We start from the raw sequence: 20,153 nt of genomic DNA, 5'->3' as shown, positions 1-20,153 counted from the left end.
CCACAACACAACTGGGGTGTGATGTTCCCCGCTCTGTGTCCAAGTGTTCTCATTGTTCAATTCCCACCTATAAGTGAGAACATGCAGTGTTTGGTTTTCTGTCCTTGCAATAGTTTGTTCAGAATGATGGTTTCCAGCTTCATCCATGTCCCCACAAAGGACATGAACCCATCCTTTTTTATGGATGCATACTATTCCATGGTGTATATGTGACACACTTTCTTTATCCAGTCTATCATTGATGGACATTTGGGTTGGTTCCAAGTCTTTGCTATTGTGAATAGTGCCGCAATAAACATACGTATGCATGTGTCTTTATAGTAGCATGATTTATAATCCTTTGGGTATATACTCAGTAATGGGATCGCTGGGTCAAATGGTATTTCTAGTTCTAGATCCTTGAGGAATCACCACACTGTCTTCCGTAATAGTTGAACTAGTTTAAACTCCCACCAACAGTGTAAAAGCTTTCCTATTTTTCCACATCCTCTCCAGTACCTGTTGTTTCCTGACTTTTTAATGATGGCCATTCTAACAGGTGTGAGATGATATCTCACTGTGGTTTTGACTGACATTTCTCTGATGACCAGTGATGAACATTTTTTCATGTGCCTGTTGGCTGCATAAGTGTCTTCTTTTGAAAAGTGTCTGTTCATATCCTTTGCCCACTTTTTGATGGGGTTGATTTTTTTCTTGTAAATTTGATTATATTCTTTGTTGATTCTGGATATTAGCCCTTTGTAAGATGGGTAGATTGCAAAAATCTTCTCCTATTCTGTAGGTTGCCTGTTCACTCTGATGGTAGTTTCTTTTGCTGTGCAGAAGCTCGTTAGTTTAATTAGATCCCATTTGCCAATTCTGGCTTTTGTTGCCATTGCTTTTGGTGTTTTAGACATGAAGTCCTTGCCCATGCCTATGTCCTACATGGTATTGCGTAGGTTTTCTTCTACGGTTTTTATGGTTTTAGGTCTAACATTTAAGTCACTAATCCATCTTGAATTAATTTTTGTATAAGATATAAGGAAGGAATCCAGTTTCAGCTTTCTATATATGGCTGGCCAGTTCACCCAGCACCATTTATTAAATAGGGAATCCTTTTCCCATTTCTTCTTGTTTTTGTCAGGTTTGTCAAAGATCAGATGGTTGTAGATGTGTGGTGTTATTTCTGAGGGCTCTGTTCTCTTCTGTTGGTATATATCTCTGTTTTGGTACCAGGACCATGCAGTTTTGGTTACTGTAGCCTTGTAGCATAGTTTGAAGTCAGGTAGCGTGATGCCGCCAGCTTTGTTCTTTTGGCTTAGGATTGTCTTGGCAATGCGGGCTCTTTTTTGGTTCCTCATGAACTTTAAAGTAGTTTTTTTCCAATTCTGTGAAGAAAGTCATTGGTAGCTTGATGGGAATGGCATTGAATCTATAAATTACCCTGGGCAGTATGGCCATTTTCACAATATTGATTCTTCCTACCCATGAGCATGGAATGTTTTTTCATTTGTTTGTGTCCTCTTTCATTTCATTGAGCAGTGGTTTGTAGTTCTCGTTGAAGAGGTCCTTCACATCCCTTGGAAGTTGGATTCCTAGGTATTTTATTCTCTTTGAAGCAACTGTGAATGGGAGGTCACTCATGATTTGGCTGTTTGTCTGTTATTGGTGTATAAGAATGCTTGTGATTTTTGCACATTGATTTTGCTGAAGTTGCTTATCAGCTTAAGGAGATTTTGGGCTGAGATGATGGGGTTTTCTAAATATACAATCATGTCATCTGCAAACAGGGACAATTTGACTTTTTCCTAACTGAATACCCTTTATTTCTTTCTGTTGCCTGATTGTCCTGGCCAGAACTTCCAACACTATGTTGAATAGGAGTTGTGAGAGAGGGCATCCCTGTCTTGTGCCAGTTTTCAAAGGGAATGCTTCCAGTTTTTGTCCATTCAGTATGATACTGGCTGTGGGTTTGTCATAAATAGCTCTTACTATTTTGAGATACATTCCATCAATATCTAGTTTATAGAGAGTTTTTAGCATGAAGGGCTGTTGAATTTTGTCAAAGGCCTTTTCTGCATCTACTGAGATAATCATGTGTTTTTTGTCTTTGGTTCTGTTTATATGCTGGATTACGTTTATTGATTTGCATATGTTGAACCAGCCTTGCATCCCAGGGATGAAGGCAACTTGATTTTGGTGGATAAGCTTTTTGATGTGCTGCTGGATTCGGTTTGCCAGTATTTTATTGAGGATTTTCACATCAACGTTCATCAGGGATATTGGTCTAAAATTCTCTTTTTTTGTGTATGTCTCTACCAGGCTTTGGTATCAGGATGATGCTGGCCTCATAAAATGAGTTATAGAGGATTCCCTCTTTTTCTGTTGATTGGAATAGTTTCAGCAGGGATGGTACCAGCTCCTCCTTGTACCTCTGGCAGAATTCGGCTGTGAATCTATCTGGTCCTGGACTTTTTTTGGTTGGTTGGCTATTAACTATTGCCTCAATTTCAGAGTCTGTTATTGGTCTATTTAACGATTCAACTTCTTCCTGGTTTAGTCTTCGGTGAGTGTATATATCCATTTCTTCTAGATTATCTAGTTTACTTGCATAGAGGTGTTTATAATATTCTCTGATGGTAGTTTGTATTTCTGTGGGATTGGTGTTGATATCCCCTTTATCATTTTTTATTGCATCTATTTGATTCTTCTCTCTTTTCTTCTTTATTAGTCTTGTTAGCAGTCTATCAATTTTGTTAATCTTTTCAAAAAACCAGTTCCTGGATTCATTGATTTTTTTTTTGAAGGGTTTTTTGTGTCTCTATCTCCTTCAGTTCTGCTCTGATCTTAGTTATTTCTTGCCTTCTGCTAGCTTTTGAATTTCTTTGCTCTTGCTTCTCTAATTCTTTTAATTGTGATGTTAGGGTGTCGATTTTAGATCTTTCCTGCTTTCTCCTGTGGGCATTTAGTGCTATGAATTTCCCTCTACACACTGCTTTAAATGTGTCCCAGAGATTCTGGTACATTGTGTCTTTGTTCTCACTGGTTTCAAAGAACATCTTTATTTCTGCCTTCATTTCATTATGTACCCAGTAGTCATTCAGAAGCAGGTTGTTCAGTTTCCACGTTGTTATGCGGTTATGAGTGAGTTTCTTAATTCTGAGTTCTAATTTGATTGCACTGTGGTCCAAGAGACAGTTTGTTGTGATTTCTGTTCTTTTACCTTTGCTGAGGACTGCTTTACTTCCAACTATGTGGTCAATTTTTGAGTAAGTGTGATGTGGTGCTGAGAAGAATGTATATTCTGTTGATTTGGGGTGGAGAGTTCTGTAGGTCTGCTTAGTGCAGAGCTGAGTTCAAGTTCTGGATATCCTTGTTAACTTTCTGTCTCGTTGATTTGTCTAATATTGACAGTGGGTTGTTAAAGTCTCCCATTATTATTGTGTGGGAGTCTAAGTCTCTTTTTAGGTCTCTCAGGACTTGCTTTATGAACCTGGGTGCTCCTGTATTGGGTGCATATATATTTAGGATAGTTAGCTCTTCTTGTTGAATTGATCCCTTTACCATTATGTAATGGCCTTGTCTCTTTTGATCTTTGTTGGTTTAAAGTCTGTTTTATCAGAGACTAGGATTGCAACCCCTGCTTTTTATCACTTTCCATTTGCTTGGTAGATCTTCCTCCATCCCTTTATTTTGAGCCTATGTGTGTCTCTGCATGTGAGATGGGTCTCCTGAATACAGGACACTGATGGGTCTTGACTCTTTATCCAATTTCCAGTCTGTGTCTTTTAATTAGGTCATTTAACTCATTTACATTTAAGATTAATATTGTTATGCATGAATTTGATCCTGTCATTATGATGTTAGCGGGTTATTTTGCCCATTAGTTGATGCAGTTTCTTCCTAGCATCTTTACAATTTGGCATGTTTTTGCAGTGGCTTGTACCAGTTACTCCATTCCATGTTTAGTGCTTCCTTCACGAGTTCCTGTAAGGCTGTAAGGCAGGCCTGGTGGTGACAAAATCTCTCAGCATTTACTTGTCTGTAAAGGATTTTATTTCTCCTTCACTTATGAAGCTTAGTTTGGCTGGATATGAAATTCTGGGTTGGAAATTCGTTCTTTAAGAATGTTGAATATTGGCCCCCACTCTCTTCTGGCTTGTAGGGTTTCTGCCACGAGATCTGCTGTTAGTCTGATAGGCTTCCCTTTGTGGGTAACCTGACCTTTCTCTTTGGCTGCCCTTAGCATTTTTTTCTTCATTTCAACCTTGGTGAATCTGACAATTACATGTCTTGGAATTGCTCTTTTTGAGGAGTATCTCTGTGGTGTTCTTTGTATTTCCTGAACTTGAATGTTGGCTGCCTTGCTAGGGTGGGGATATTCTCCTGGATAATTTCCTGAAGAGTGTTTTCCAGCTTGGTTCCATTCTCCCCGTCACTTTCAGGTACACCAATCTAACATAGATTTGGTCTTTTCACACAGTCCCGTATTTCTTGGAGGCTTTGTTAGTTTCTTTTTACTTTTTTCTCTAAATTTCTCACTTCATTTCATTCATTTGATCTTCAATCACTGATACCCTTTCTTCCACTTGATCAAATAGGCTACTGAAACTTGTGCATGCATCACGTAGTTCTCGTGCCATGGTTTTCAGCTCCATCAGGTCATTTAAGGTCTTCTCTACACTGTTTATTCTAGTTAGCCATTCGTCTAATCTTTTTTCAAGGTTTGTAGCTTCCTTGAGATGGGTTCAAACATCCTCCATTAGCTCAGAGAAGTTTGTTATTACCGACTTTGTGAAGCCTACTTCTGTCAACTGGTCAAAGTCATTCCCTGTCCTGCTTTGTTCTGTCGCTGGCAAGGAGCTGCGATCCTTTGGAGGAGAAAGGGCGCTCTGGTTTTTAGAATTTTTCAGCTTTTCTGCTCTGGTTTCTCCCTATCTTTGTGGTTTTATCTACCTTCGGTCTTTGATGATAGTGACCTACAGACAGGGTTTTGGTGTGAATGTCCTTTTTGTTGATGTTGATACTATTCCTTTCTGTTTGTTAGTTTTCCTTCTAACAGTCAGGTCCCTCAGCTGCAGGTCTGTTGGAGTTTGCTGAAGGTCCACTCCAGACCCTGTTTGCCTGGGTATCACCAGCGGAAGCTGCAGAACAACAACTATTGCAGAACAGCAAATATTGCTGTCTGATCCTTCCTCTGGAAGCTTCGTCTCAGAGGGGCACCCGGTTTTATGAGGTGTCAGTCAGCCCGTACTGCGAGGTGTCTCCAAGTTAGGCTACACGGGGGTCAGGGATTCACTTGAGGAGGTGGTCTGTCCGTTCTCAGAGTTCAAACACAGTGCTGGGAGAACCACTGCTCTCTTCAGAGCTCAGTTGGAAATGCAGAAATCACCCATCTTCTGCATTGATCATGCTGGGAGCTGTAGACCAGAGCTGTTCCTATTTGGCCATCTTGGAACCATGAATCTGATATTCTAAAACTTATCATCACTCAATTACTGTTAGTAGGGAAAGTACTTTTAGGAGGGTTTCTTTTTTTTGTTTTGTTTTGTTTTTTTTTAATAACTGTGCAGTAGTAAATATATAAAACGTAACATCTTACTTAAGGGTTAGAACCTATAGACAGCCCTAAGGTCAGATGTACTATTTGGCCAGTTCACATAAATTAGGTGCTATCAAGGAATTATTATTAATTTGGTTACAATGGTACTGTGGTTATGCTGGGAAAAAGACACAAGTCCTTTTCTTTGAAAGATAAACAATGAAATATTTATGGGTGAAATAGTGTCTGGGATTTGTTTTACAATATATCACCAAAAAAGTGTGAGGAATAAATAAAATATGAAGCTGATGGTTTGCTGACGGATACACGGGGTTCCCTGTACTACTCATTCCTTTACCTTAAAAATAAAAACACTCAAGCGAAATTAGTAAAAAAAAAGAAAAAAAGAAAAAGAAAAAAGATAATACACACTAAAAATCCTTAATGTCACCAGGACATAGCTGGGAGCCTATGGCCCAGGTTAGAAGCGTAAGGCTTTCCGTGGCCACAATATGCAAAGCTAATTTGCCTCCAACTCTAGGCTAAGTTATATCCCTGTTGTTGTTCCAGTTCCTGAAAGGGACAAAAGAACACAACTTACAAATAGAGTTGGGAATATGGGGGAAGGATTCAGAGGCTAAATAAGTAAAAAATGTTGAGATATTTATCAATTAGTTTGGGGACATGCCACTTGATACTCACTGTGACTCATCAAGAACAGGGATTCTCAAATTTGAGTATATACCTACAATGCATGTTTTTCCTTTTTCATTTTTTATTGTGTTGAAATACATATAACACAAAAGTACCCACAACTGTTTATAAGTGTGCAGTTCAGTGGTATTAAATATATTCATAATGTTGCATAATCACCACTATCTGTCTCCATAACGCTTTTCATCTTGTAAAACTGAAACTCTGTACCTATTAAACAATAACTCCCCATTTCTCCCTCCCCAGTCCCTAGCAACCACCTTTCTACTGTCTGTCTCTATGATTCTGACTATTCTAAGTACCTCAGATAATGACTTATTTCACTTGGCAAATGTCTAAAGGTTCATCCATATTGTAACCATGTGTCACTGCCTTCCTTTTTAAGGCTCAATAATATTCATTCTAAGTACATGCCACATTTTGCTTACCCATTCATCCAGTAATGAATAACTGTGTTACTTACATGTTTTAGCTTTTGTGAGCAATGCTGCTATGAACATGGTTACACAAATATCTCTTTGAGACCTTCTTTTCATTTGTCTGGGTATATACACAGAAATGGAATTGCTGGACCACATGGTAAGTCTATCTTCAATTTTTTGAGGGATCATTAAACTGTTTTCCATAGTGGCTATACCATTTACATTCCCAACAGTCCAAAAGAGTTCCAATTTCACCACATCCTTGCCAACACTTGTTATTTTCTGTTTTTGATAGTAGCCATTCTAAAGGGTATGAGGTGGTATGTTAACTGATTTTTGAATGGCTCATACCTGTAATCCCAACACTTTGGGGGTCCAAGGCAGGAGGACTGCTTGAGTCAAGGTGTTTGAGACCAGCATGGGCAACAAAGTGAGATCCTATGTCTAAAAACATTAAAATAAAATTAGCCAGGCATGGTGGTACACAGCTGAAGTCCCAGCTACTCAGGAGGTTGAGGTGGGAGAAGTGCTAGAGCCTGGGAGGTCAAAGCTGCAGTGAACCATGATCACACCACTGTACTCCAGCCTGAGCAACAAAGTGAGCCCCTGTCTCAAATACTACTACTACTACTACTACTACTACTACTACTACTACTACTACTACTAACAAAAGAACAAAAACCCTGATTTTTCAGGCCCCACTCCCAAAGCAAAGGATCCTGAAACATTTTTTGTTTCCTTTCTTTAAAACAAAAAACCCAAACAGGTGATTCTGATACAATATAACTAAAAACAGGCTTTAAAAACTGACTTCACCATCCCAAGGAGTATCAAGGTGACTAAAGCTCCCCAGAACATACTTTTCTAAAAAACACTGTACTATAATCTAAACTGACAGAAATGGAAGAAAACATACAGTTGAGGAAAACATAGGACAGATTTCCTCTAAATAAGGATTAATGACTAATAATTAAAACTTAAGGATGCATTGAAGGTTCACAATTAACAGACTACCAAAAATACTCTAAATGGACAAGGAAAAAAAAAAATACCAAACACATTTTATTCATTTTGAGATAATGCATGACTGCCTTAAGATAAACAAATAAAATCCTGTATTTTAAGTTCCTTAAAAACAGACTGTGTTTAACACATGTATCACCCATAGTGCTCTGCACCATTAAATGCTTAATATCAGAAAGTATGATACAGTGGGAAGACTTCAAGCTATCAAAGGACTTAGGGCAGAGGTGTCCAATCTTTTGGCTTCCCTGGGCCACACTGGAAGAAGAATTATCTTGGGCCACCCATAAAATACACTAATGATAGCCTGATGAGCTTAAAGAAAAAACTGCCAAAAAAAAAAAAAAAACTCATCATGTTTTAAGAAAGTTTATGAATTTGTGTTGGACCACATTCAAAGCTGTCCTGGGCTGCAAGTTAGACCAGCTTGACTTAGGGCTTCATCTCGCTGCTTTCATTCAACAGGTGTGGTCCCTTATACAAGTCATTTAATGTTCCTACCTCTTGTTACTGATGTGTGAAATCATAGTATTGAGTCATCTTCTATGTAACAGTTCTCACTGCAGGAGACTAGGCTGGTTAAAAATCCACTTGTGTATATATGCCCAAAATAAAGAAAACTGAATAATTTGTTAGAAGTTCAGATTCCTGGGGCCCAATTCCAGAGATGCTCTTTCATTAGCCCTCAGAGCTGGGGAAGGCCTGCAGGACCTCTTAATTCTGGGTTTGAGAATCACAGCAGGGGTTACACTGAACAATTTCTAAGGTTTATACTGGCTTTGAAATTCCTCTAATCTATGAATATTTGTGAAGGAAAATGAAACAGAGAGAGAAAAAGGCAATTTTCATCATCTCCTCATCCCCAGAAAAAGCTATTTTTACATTAGGTAAATTTAACAACACAAGATTTTTATTTTCTACTTTGTTGCTGAAATGACAAATAAAGCTTACCAAAACATAAAATCCTTCTACAGCTTTCAAGTTTCTAAAATAAGAAAACAGTTTACAAAAACAAGCCACCTGACTTCTGAAAAGATCAGTAACACTGAATAATCTCTAAGAAAAAAAAAAAGACGACAAATGACTAATATCAAAGATGAAATAGGGGTCATCACTATTCATCCAACAGACATTAAAATGATAATAAAAGTATATTATGATAAGCACAGAATAACTATATGGCCATAAATTGACAACTTACATAAAATGGGCAAAACCACAAACTACCAAAACTGACTAAAGAAGAAACAGAAAATCTATATAGATCTATAATAAGTAAAAAGTCAAATTAAAAAACCTCCCCCAAAAACACCAGGTCCAGATCAGTTCACTGATAAATTCTACCGAACATTTAGGAAAGAAATTATATCAATCTCTCTCATCACTCCCAGAAAACAGAAGCAGAGATAATACTTCCTAACTCATTCTATGAGGTCAGCATCACCCTAATCCTAAAGCAGAAAAAGATATTACAAGAAAGGAAAATGACAGACGAATAGCTCTCATGAACATACATGTAAAAATTCTCAACAAAATATTATTATAGCAAGCTGAATCCAACATATAAAAATTATACACCAAGACCAAGTGGGATTTGTTCAGCATTTTTAATTAATTTAATCCACTACATCAACTAAAGAAGAAAAATCACATGAGCATATCAATAGATGTAGAAAAAGCATTTGACAAAATCTAACCCTGTTTCATGATAAAACTCTCAGCAAACTAAGAATAGAAAATTTCTTCAACTTGATAAAGAACTTTTACAGAAAACCTACAGTTAATATCACAATTGTAAAAACTAGATGCTTTCCTACTAAGATCAGGAACAAGGCAGGGATGTTCCTTCTCACCACTTCTATTCAACATCATCCTGGAAGTCCTGGCTAATGCAATAAGACAAGAAAAGGAAATAAAAAGTTTACAGATTAGGAAGAGATGAACCTGTCTTTGCCTATAGATGACAAGACTGTCTATGTAGAAAATTCCAAAGAATTGACTAAAAAAATTCCTGGAACTAATTAGAGAGTACACTAAGGCTGCAGCATACAAAGTTAATATACAAAAGTCAATTGCTTTCCTACAGACCAAAAATGAACACTCAGTATTTGAAATTAAGGAACAATACCATTTACATTAGAACAACAACAAAAAATGACACTTAAGTATCAATCTAACAAAACATGCAGAGGATCTGTATGAGGAAAATCACAAAAGTCTGATGAAGGAAATTTAAAAATGCAGAGATATTCCATGTTCATGGATAGGAAGACATTATTATGTCAATTCTTCTCAAATGTGATATAGATTCAACAATGTCTCAACGAAAATCCCAGTAAGTTATTTTGTTACAATGATGAATTGTTCATACAGACAGACAAGAGCCCCAAAGAGCCAATACGAGAACAAAGAAGAAAGAAGGCAGAGGACTTAGGTTCAAAGCAACTGGTGCTAAAAAAAAAAAAAAGAAAAAAGGCAGAGGACTGACGCTACTTTACTTTAAGACTTACTCTGAAGCTATTATAAACAGCATGAATTTAAGAAAAGAGTGGACAAGTAGATCAATGGAACAGAATAGACAGCCCAGATATAGATCCACACAAATATAGTTTTTGACAAAAGATCTTTGACAAAGGAGCAAAGGCAATTCAACGGGGCGGGGGGAGTGGGGAGTCTTTTCAACAATGAGTGCTAGAACGGTGACATCCCATATGAAAAAAATGAATCTAGATATAGACCTTACACCCTTCACAAAAATTAATTCAAAACCGATCACAGATCTACATATAAAATGCAGTCTACAAAACTTGTAGAAAATAACACTGGAGAAAATCTCAGGGACCTTGGGTTTGATGATGGGCTTTTAGAAATAATACCAAACACGTAATTCATGACAGCAAAAAAATTGTTAAGCTGGACTTCATTAAAATTAAGAACTTTTACTCTATGAAAGACACTGTTAGGGAATGAAAAGACCAGGCACAGAGAGGAAGAAAATATGCAAAATACATATCTCTATAGGACATATATCTAAAATATACAAAGAACACTTAAAACTCAACAATAAAACAATCCAATAAAGAAATGGGCAAAGGTCGGAATAGATACTACACTAAAGAAGATATATAAATAATGTCAATCAAATGAAAAGGTGATCAACATCCTATATCATCAGGGAACGGCAAATGACAACAGTGACATAACACCTCGCACCTAGTAAAATGGCTAAAATCCAAAAACTGACAAAACCAAATGATAATAAGGATGCAGGGCAACAGAAACTCATTTACTGTCAGTGGGAATGCAAAACGGTATGGCCACTTTGGAAGGCAGTTTGGCAATTTCTTATAAAACTAAACATATTTACAGCAATTGTGCTCCTAAGTATATACCTAATTGAGCTGAAAACTCACAGCCACACAAAAACCTACACACAAATGTTTAGAGCAGTTTTATTTATAGCTGTGAAACTAGAGGCAATCAAGATGCCTTTTAATAGGTGAATGGATAAACTGTGATATAGCCATATAATAAAACATTATTCAATGATAAAAAGAAATGAGCTATCAAGCAACAAGAAGACATGAGAGAATCTGAAAAGGTTATGTGTTATATAATTCCAACTATATGACATTCTGGGAAAGGCAAAACTAAAGAGACAACAAAAAGATCAGTGGTTGCCTGGGATTTGGAAGAATGTACCAGTGAAGTTCGGGGAGTTTTTAGAGTGATGAAACTATTCTGTAGGATACTGTAATCATGGATCCATAATGTTATGCATTTTTCAAAATCCGTAAAACCGTGCAATACAAAGAGCAAACTGTAACTATGAACTTTAATTAATAATAACATCATTAGCTGTAACAAATGTACTAATACAAGATATTAATAGTAGCAGAAAGTGTGTAGGGATAGCATATGAAAATTTTGCTATTGGCTTTTTTGTAAATCTAAAATCGTTCCTTAAAATATGGTTTGTTTTTTAAAAAGCCTAAAATCTTATTTTTCCTTGAGATGCAAATTCATATTTCACCAACTCAAATTACTAGTTTACTAATTATCTGGGTCTAAAACTTCTCAATAGTTAAGGTAGAAACAAATAAAAACCTTCAGTACTGGCCCTCTTACAGATCCCTATTAACTATGGAAGGATATAAAACTAATTCCTTGTAATAATTTACAGCTTCCAAAGACTATTAAAATTATTTGATTACAACGGAAAAACGCTTACTCTATGACAGTCAGTGAAAAAAGTGAAAGCCACAAACACATACATGCATACACAGAGTATAATGCTTTTTTTAAAAAAAGGGAAGAAAATACAACATTTATCTGGGTTAATTATCTTTGGGAGACAGAATTATTAATTTTTTTCTGCAATTAACATTTTACTTTTCATTATAATCAGAGCATGAAAATCAGCTTCTCAAAAAAAAAAAAAAAAGCAGCTTATTTTCTTAGTTTCTATCAGAGAAACAGGAGACTCTGTTTTTTTTTTTTTTTTGAGATGAGTCTCGCTGTCACCCAGGCTGGAGTACAATGGCACGATCTCGGCTCACTGAAACCTCCACCTCCCAGGTTCAAGCAATGCTTCCGCCTCAGCCTCTAAAGTAGCTGGAATTACAGGCGTGCACCACCACAGTCGGCTAATTTTTGTATTTTTAGTAGAGACAGGGTTTCACCATCTTGGCCAGGCTGGTCTTGAACCCCTGACCTTGTGACCCACCCACCTCGGCCTCCCAAAGTGCTGGGATTTCAGGCGTGAGCCACCATGCCCCACTGCAACAGGAGATTTTTTTTTTTTTTTTTTTTTTTGAGACGGTGTCTCGCTGTGTCTCCCAGACTGGAGAGCAGTGGTGCAATCTCGGCTCACTGCAAGCTCCGCCTCCCCGGTTCACGCCATTCTCCTGCCTCAGCCTCCCGGGTAGCTGGGACTACAGGCGCCCACAACCACGCCCAGCTAATTTTTTGTATTTTTAGTAGAGATGGGGTTTCACCATGTTAGCCAGGATGGTCTCGATCTCCTGACCTCGTGATCCACCTGCCTCGGCCTCCCAAAGTGCTGGGATTACAGGCGTGAGCCACCACGCCCGGCCAAAACAGAAGATTCTTAAGCCAGTAATGAGAAAACTTTTTCAAACAAAGTCCAATTTTGTGGGTGGTGGAGGGGCAGGGAGGTGGCTTTATTCAACTCCATGGAGGGAGGATTGTGTATTTACTACAACTTTATTTTCTTAATAAGAACCATGTTAGTGAGAAAACAATTCTTTTAATACTAAATGATCTTATTTATAAAGCAACATCATCATCATACAGGCTGCCTTTTCATTCTCTCATCCTTTACATTACTTATTACCTACTTTAGCCTCCTCTAAAACCGTGAAAGGTACAGTAACCTTTTTTTTGTTAACATACAGAGAAAATAAAGCCCACTTGACTGAGGTCCTACGTAGTCCAATTTCATTGAAAGCAAATCTTATTTTTTGTCAGGCACAGTGCTTAGTTGGAAGCTTAGAAATCAATAACTGCCACACACCCTTTCCCAATTTGGGCCTCTCTTTATTCAAACTGTGGAATTATTTTCAAAGATAGGTTGGACTCGTAGCAAACCAGTATACCAACAGGGTTCTCTAGCTCTACTCAGTTAATCCCTAAAACCGAAAGGTCCTGGCTGATCCTCCTATTCTATGTTCTTCTAGTGTATGCGTGCACACACGCATGCATGTGTTTGAAGGGAAGCACTTTATGAACAGCTTGTATTGTTGCCTTAGTGGTTCTCCCTCCAATGTCTTTGATTTATAAAACTCAAAAGGCTCTTTTCAAAGTTGAATCTTAGGCTTTCCCAAAAGCTAAAATTCACTCCCTTTCAATAGAGCTTTTCACTACTCTAGGCAATACAGTAAAATATGAAGTGCATGCTTGTATTACTCTCATGGTTCCCTTTTCTTCAAGTTTCTCCCTTTGTCTAGCACCTCTTCTCTGACCCATTCATAGTGCTCTTCCATTCATTAATCCTCTGCCAGGCCAAATGAGAAGAGCGCATCATCACAGTTACATACATCTACCTTTTCTATCAGCAGGCAACCTGCCTCTACCCTGCAATTTATCCATTGAAAAAAAAAAAAAAAGAATCCATTATTGATTCTATTACCAACCCCCTCTGAATGGTAATTAATTTCTATGTCTAAAGTGTAGAAATATTTGCAACTTGTAATGATGAACCATGACTGAGAAGCAGTATAAAATAGTTAAACAGGCACACTCTGGAGCCAGATGGCGTGGATTGGAATTCTGACTCTTCTACTTGCTAGCTGCATCACCCTGGGCTCTTTAATGTTAGGTTTAAAACGGGAGAAATATATTAGCTGTCTAAGAAGGCTCCTTTGAGCAGTAATTGGCTTAGTATACAAAAAATGTATGCAAACCGTAACAGGATGTAAATACAGAAGTCAGTAAATGTTATTTTACTATCTTTTACCCATAACTGTGGAAGGAAAGGTTTAGACTTCTTTAAAATGTTCAAGAAATAAACATATGAGAAAATATTTTTATAGGTAGACAGTCCATGGAATTATGTTACTGGGTAAGATGGGAAGGCAAATTTCCTTTAGTCCTTTAAGGTAGGGGAAACAAGATGCTGTAAGGTACTCTCAGGGGAGTGTGGCATCCTTGGAGAATCATTTATGGAGATGTTAGTTGCTAGGTGAATATGCTGAAGGCCTATCTTTGGTAACTCCTCCTAACACAATCAGTCCTGCTGAGTTACCTCAGAGTATCTTCTTTGGGAAGCCCCATACGAGGGTTCAAAATGCCTGAAGGCCAAGGACCATGCACCCTTTATGACCAATCCTGCTTTTATATTTTGTAATTACACCATGCCTAAAATATGTACCACTGTACATCAAATTTACCTTATTATAGTGCCTTTATTCTCTCCCTGATTTCTTTAACTGTGGTCTTTAATGTATTGCATTGTATTTTACTCTAAGTCACTGCAAATCCCGTTTTACTCTAAGTCACTGCAAATCCCGTTTTCTTTTCTTTTTTTTTTTTGAAAAGTGGACATAAATAAATGCACATAGCCTGAAGGGGCGTTCTCCTTTAAACTCAGGCTTCTCTTTCATTTATCTCAGACTATCCAGTTATTAGTTTGCTTTTCACACAATGTCTGGCATTACCTTCTTTTTTCCCCTGTAGAGACAAGGTCTCACTATGTTGTCCAAGCCAGTCTCCAACTTCTGGGCTTAAGTGATTCTCCCACGCTGGCCTCCCAAAGTGCTGGGATTACCGTGCTCGGCCTCCTTTCATATCTATTATCTTCTGGGTTTGGAGGCTTCTCCTCCTTCCTGGATTAGTACCTACCCAGACACAACCCTACCATTTCAGCCCCAGTGTCCACACTCACAGCTTTGCCCAAGAATAGGACATGGTTGCAGCTAGTGCACAATCTGAGGAGAAAGGAATATCCTTAGAGCTAGCTGACCTGAATGTGGGTTGCCCTCAGGGGCTGGCCTTGCTCCCTGTCCCTATCTAATCACCTGAAATTTAGATCCAGCTTCACCTGTAATGTGTTCTCCACAAATCTGACATAATCTGCTTCTGTACCCATGGCATTGTTTTACCAGTCCTTATTTAGTTGAATGTGTGATGTCATCTCACAGAATTTATGCCTAATTTCTTAATACACACCCAATAGTATTTTTTTTTTTTTTTTACAAGAAAACGATGTTCCTGGAATACATCCTTTTTACCAAGAAGTCTTACTGTATAAACAAAACAATGCTCTTCATTTGTTCTGAATCTTTCCCAACTCTTTCCAATCAAAGTATGTTTGCCCTGAAAGAACAGGTCAATTACCATTTTTTGCATAATGCAGAGAATATCAAAAGACATTACATTGCCAAGGATAATGAGACTGAAGTTGGATGTTAGGCCAGCATCTATTTTAACCATGCTGAAAAACCTAGTGGTATACACAGGTCCACTTTATGTTGTTAAGTGTAATTTTTCTCTTTTCCAATGTAGACTTGACAACAGTCAGCTTTATCAGTCTGAGAAGGAGTCAGCTTCAAGTGTACAGAAGTGTACAGCAGTGTCCACAAACAGGCATTTGCCAGGGCTTAAAATCTTGGAAGCAGACACAAATAGTACATTTCAATTTCCTTTGAGTGCATTCCTCTCCCTGCCTGAGAGATGATAAGAAGTTATTACTCCACCTATCCTTTCTCCTGAACTCTTCTTTCAGTCAAGACAGTCTACTGTTTTGTGTTTGTAAGACTAAGGGAATGAGATGAGGGAAGTAAACTTTCATTTCAAAATAAGAAATGAGAGTCCTGCTATCAAGAACTATTTAACTGAGTTCAAAACTGGATACAAATTAACCTCAGAATATTTAAGAAACAATGTCAGGCCCGTGTGGTGGCTCACGCCTGTAATCGCAACACTTTGGGAGGCCAAGGTGGGCGAATCACGAGGTCAGGAGTCCAAGACGAGCCCCGGGCGTGGTGGCACGCACCTGTGATCCCAGCTACTCCGGAGGCTGAGGCAGGGGAACTGCTTAAACCCAGAGTGGGGGGCGGGGAATGGTGGAGGTTGTGGTGAGCAGAGATGGTGCCACTGCACTCCAGCCTGGGCAACAGAGGAAGATGCCCTCACGGAGGGGGGCGGTTTGGGGGTGGGAAGAATGTTGAGTTCCTTCATGTTCTACAATTCTGAGATATTTAGTATCAACTGTAAAATGTTAACATATTAAATAAAACCAGTAATAGATCAAATAAAGATACTATTGAAATGTAAACAAAGTTGTTTCCTTAAAAAGTTTGGGTACTGAATTTAATAAAAGTATTGAACTCCAAGAGGAATGAAAATTATAACATTTGGGTTGAAGCACTCAAAGTAAATGTGATTTAGTAAAAGTAAAACGGAGATAGCATTTTTTTCTGCATGTGGTACACAATTGAAGAGTTTTACCATCTTAGGTCATCAAAGACTATGCGCCTTCAAGATGCTTCCCACCTGGTAAGGACAGCTCGATGTGTTATGATTCAGTAAGTTCTGCATAAAGCTGATAAGGGTGACTATGGAGAACTGCTACTGAAAGGGATTGGAAGGAACAAGAATGTTTATCTCACTTTCATAACAGATTGGAGTCCACTCCCAACTCCTTCTTGGCACTTTTTGGCCTAAATTAACAGTCGGTGAATAACAGAACTCACCTTTTAATTTCTAACACAGCAGGTTGCTCAATTTCACTGTACGCACTAATAATTTTAGCCTTATATGTGATTCTGTGTACAATTTTTAGTTCAACAAATACTGATGGCTCGAAAATGCCATCGACTATATGCTTCTAATTTCATTAATTCTTTCACTCATTAATTTATTCAGCAAATATTTAACTGCACATCTAACCACATGCTGTAAGTACCGTACTAGGCAGTGAAATTCAAAGAAAAAAAAGTCCCTTCTCTCAGTAAACTTTGCCCAACAGAGGGCAAACAATCACAACTGAAGGTGAGTCAGTGCCACAATGAAAGTATGCACTAGACACAGGAGAGATGGCGCAAACAGTGCCAAGAACAATGCTGAGAGAAGTCAGGAAAAGGCTCCTAAAGGTAATCCTGGAGGCAAGCTGTATTTTTAATAAGTGAAGAAGTAAAAGGCTATGTGAAGACATAACAAAATACGGCATAACTCAAAGAGCTACAGACACCTCATTACTAATGTAGCTTAAAGCATGATGGGTTAAAGAAATTAGGAAGGAAAAGTGTATTGAGACTACACTCTGGGACTGTACTAGATAATAAAAATACTAAAGTACCATGAGATGGAGCCCCTGCTCCCGAGGAGCTTACACTGTGGAGGAGGAAAAAGACCCTCAAACAGTTCATTTCAATAAGGTTGGTGTCACAATGGAAGAACACATAGGGAAACATGGCTGGACAGGCACAAAGGAGTGCCTTACATATCACACAAAGAAGTTAAATTTTATCCTACAGTCAACAGTCACTGAAAATTTTGAAATGGATAGTAACTACAGTAGTGGCAGTGGATGATGGTTTGGAAGGTATAAAGACTAAGGCAATAAGGAGGCTTCTGCCAAAGCCCAGGCAAGTATGTGATGAACCTGAACAAGGCTACCTTACTGTGGCAATTTTACAATGTTTTTTTCTAGCCAAGTGAATGGGGATTCTCTCTAATCTATCATTAAAAGAAGAAAAGTAAAAATTCAGAGTGAAATTTTCTGAAACTCCTTAAAGGCATAGCAAAAAGTTACATTAAAAAAATTTTTTTAACTTTCCTTGAAAAAAATCAGTAACACTATGAGTTTAAAATTTAGTACAGATAATCTTAAGTCCAATAAGCAAATTGTGAAATATCAAATTGATGGAAAATTGTACATGCATTTTTAATGAGATACCATATATAAAAATCTGAGAAACTTAAAATATGACTAGAAACGCAGAATATTGTGTGTGCAGTAAGATACTGTATAGTATGCAGTATATACTGACAAGCTAAAAGAAAAAATGAAAGGTAACTTTCTATTATTTTTATTCTGTTTTTTACAATAACAGAATAAAATGAAATGAAAAAAACCAACACAAGAATAATGTTTATTGTAGTCAGTGGGCCTGACCCACATGAGTTACACTAGATTTTTAGTTCTTGGTTTCCTAAAATGGTTTTTACAAACGGTCTTCCTGTCTAACTCCAATATTATCAAAATACAAAATAATTGATACTTTGGCTTAAGAGAGATCCTTAAAATTCCTACTATGAATAGTTAGCTCCTTCCTGACTGATAGAGGTAAAGGCAAATTCAAAAAGCTAATGGGACTCAAAGCCAAAGATTACACAGGAGAAAAAAAATAAATAATTTTTGCATGTGTGTTTCTCTAGACTATTTCAGAGAAGAGAAATCTGTGGAAAATGGCTGTACCACCAAAAGACTTTTTAAAGCCATTTTAAAACAATTCAGTCAACAAACACATCATTTATTGATCATCTATAAGCCAAGCACTTTACTCTGAAGACACAAGAGAAAATAAAATATGTAGTTCCTGCCCTCAAGGAGCTCACAGTCTAAAGGGAGAGAAAGAATGGTTACAAATAATTGCAATAAAGTATGGTGAGTCCTCTACCAGAAGTATGTAAAAGATACTATGATAAGCAAAGAAGACAGGTAGAGTGAGAAAAGTCAAGGTGGCTTTCATAAGGGAGTTAAGTCTTTAATGAGCTATAAGAAGGAAAAGAAGACTTCAATAGCATATGCAAGGAAATGTTAAATATGAAAGAAGGTCAATGTGGGTAATTTTTGTAGTCCCTATGGTACACAGAGTGAAGGCAAAAGCAAAAATAAATTGAGATTAAAGGAGAAAGCAGGGAACAAATTACAAGGGACCTAATATTCATACTAGAGAATATGACTATTATTGAATTCTAGCAAATCTAAACTGCCAAGACACAACATTACTATATGCACCATAAGAAAGAAAAAAGCTTTATGTTTGAGTCTTAATATTAGAATAGAATACTACAGAATAAAGCTACATTACCAAAGGGCTATGCCCTCAGTGTAAGATTAAAGAAATAAATTAGCTATGCAGAAAGGGAAAGCAAGGAATTTTGTATTTCTCAACTTGCCCTTAGGTAGAAAGGGGAAGCAAAAATTCTTCCCCGAGAACTGAACCTTGAGCAGATCTGTGGCCTAAATTAAAGCTAACACTGTGGTCCAAAAACAAACAAACAAAACAAACGAGCAAAAACTTTAATGTGGTCTCCGGTTGGTAGTATCCCCAAATGCCTGGCAGAAACAAATGAAAATTCTCTTTATAAGAACAAGACTTCAATCCTGAACAGCAGCAATTTAAGATGCAATTTCACTGCAAAGATGAAAACAGTGCATCTTAGAATCAATGAAAAACACTCTATCTTATAGTCAGTCTTAAAGCTGGTCATGTTTCAGTATTACATGGGGAACTCTTTAAAAATACAAATCACCAGACTTCACACCCAGAGATTCTCATACAGGTAGGTTGTCAGACAGGTGGGTACTTCAGGTAGGCGGGATGTTGAGCCTTGGAATCTCTATTTTAATAAGCTATCCAACATTTCCTTTTTACACACCTGACAAGATAACAAGACACTAGCAAATGTCTGAGGAATCAGCTGAAAAATCCTACTCTAGAAGTTTTTGTGGAGAGAAACTAGATTAGAAGAGTACAGGGACAGGAGATACAGGACAGTAAATGTAACAGGAGATTGTTAAAAGTCTTCACGCTAGAGGTGGTGATCATTTAAATACTAACAGTGGGAGAAAAGTAAGAGTATTAAGGAGGCAAAACTACACAGAATTCTTTAATAAAAACTATATGAAAGTAAAGGCATTAGATCTAATTCTGAAAAATTCCAGAAGACTAACCCTACTCCTGGGTATTAGAGCCACTGGGACTTTAAAAGTAAATCTTGGG

At 37.6% G+C, this 20,153-nt stretch overlaps 1 protein-coding gene across 2 annotated transcripts in view; it reads right to left on the bottom strand.

The window, feature by feature from the left end:
- Window positions 1-20,153, bottom strand: part of LOC105492696 (enhancer of polycomb homolog 2) — a 142,472-nt gene that overhangs the window by 79,109 nt on the left and 43,210 nt on the right. The gene's annotated exons all lie outside the window — the stretch shown is intronic.

Source organism: Macaca nemestrina, chromosome 11 (assembly GCF_043159975.1).
Source record: "Macaca nemestrina isolate mMacNem1 chromosome 11, mMacNem.hap1, whole genome shotgun sequence".
Taxonomy (NCBI): domain Eukaryota; kingdom Metazoa; phylum Chordata; class Mammalia; order Primates; family Cercopithecidae; genus Macaca; species Macaca nemestrina.
This window is presented reverse-complemented; position numbering and strand designations above follow the sequence as displayed.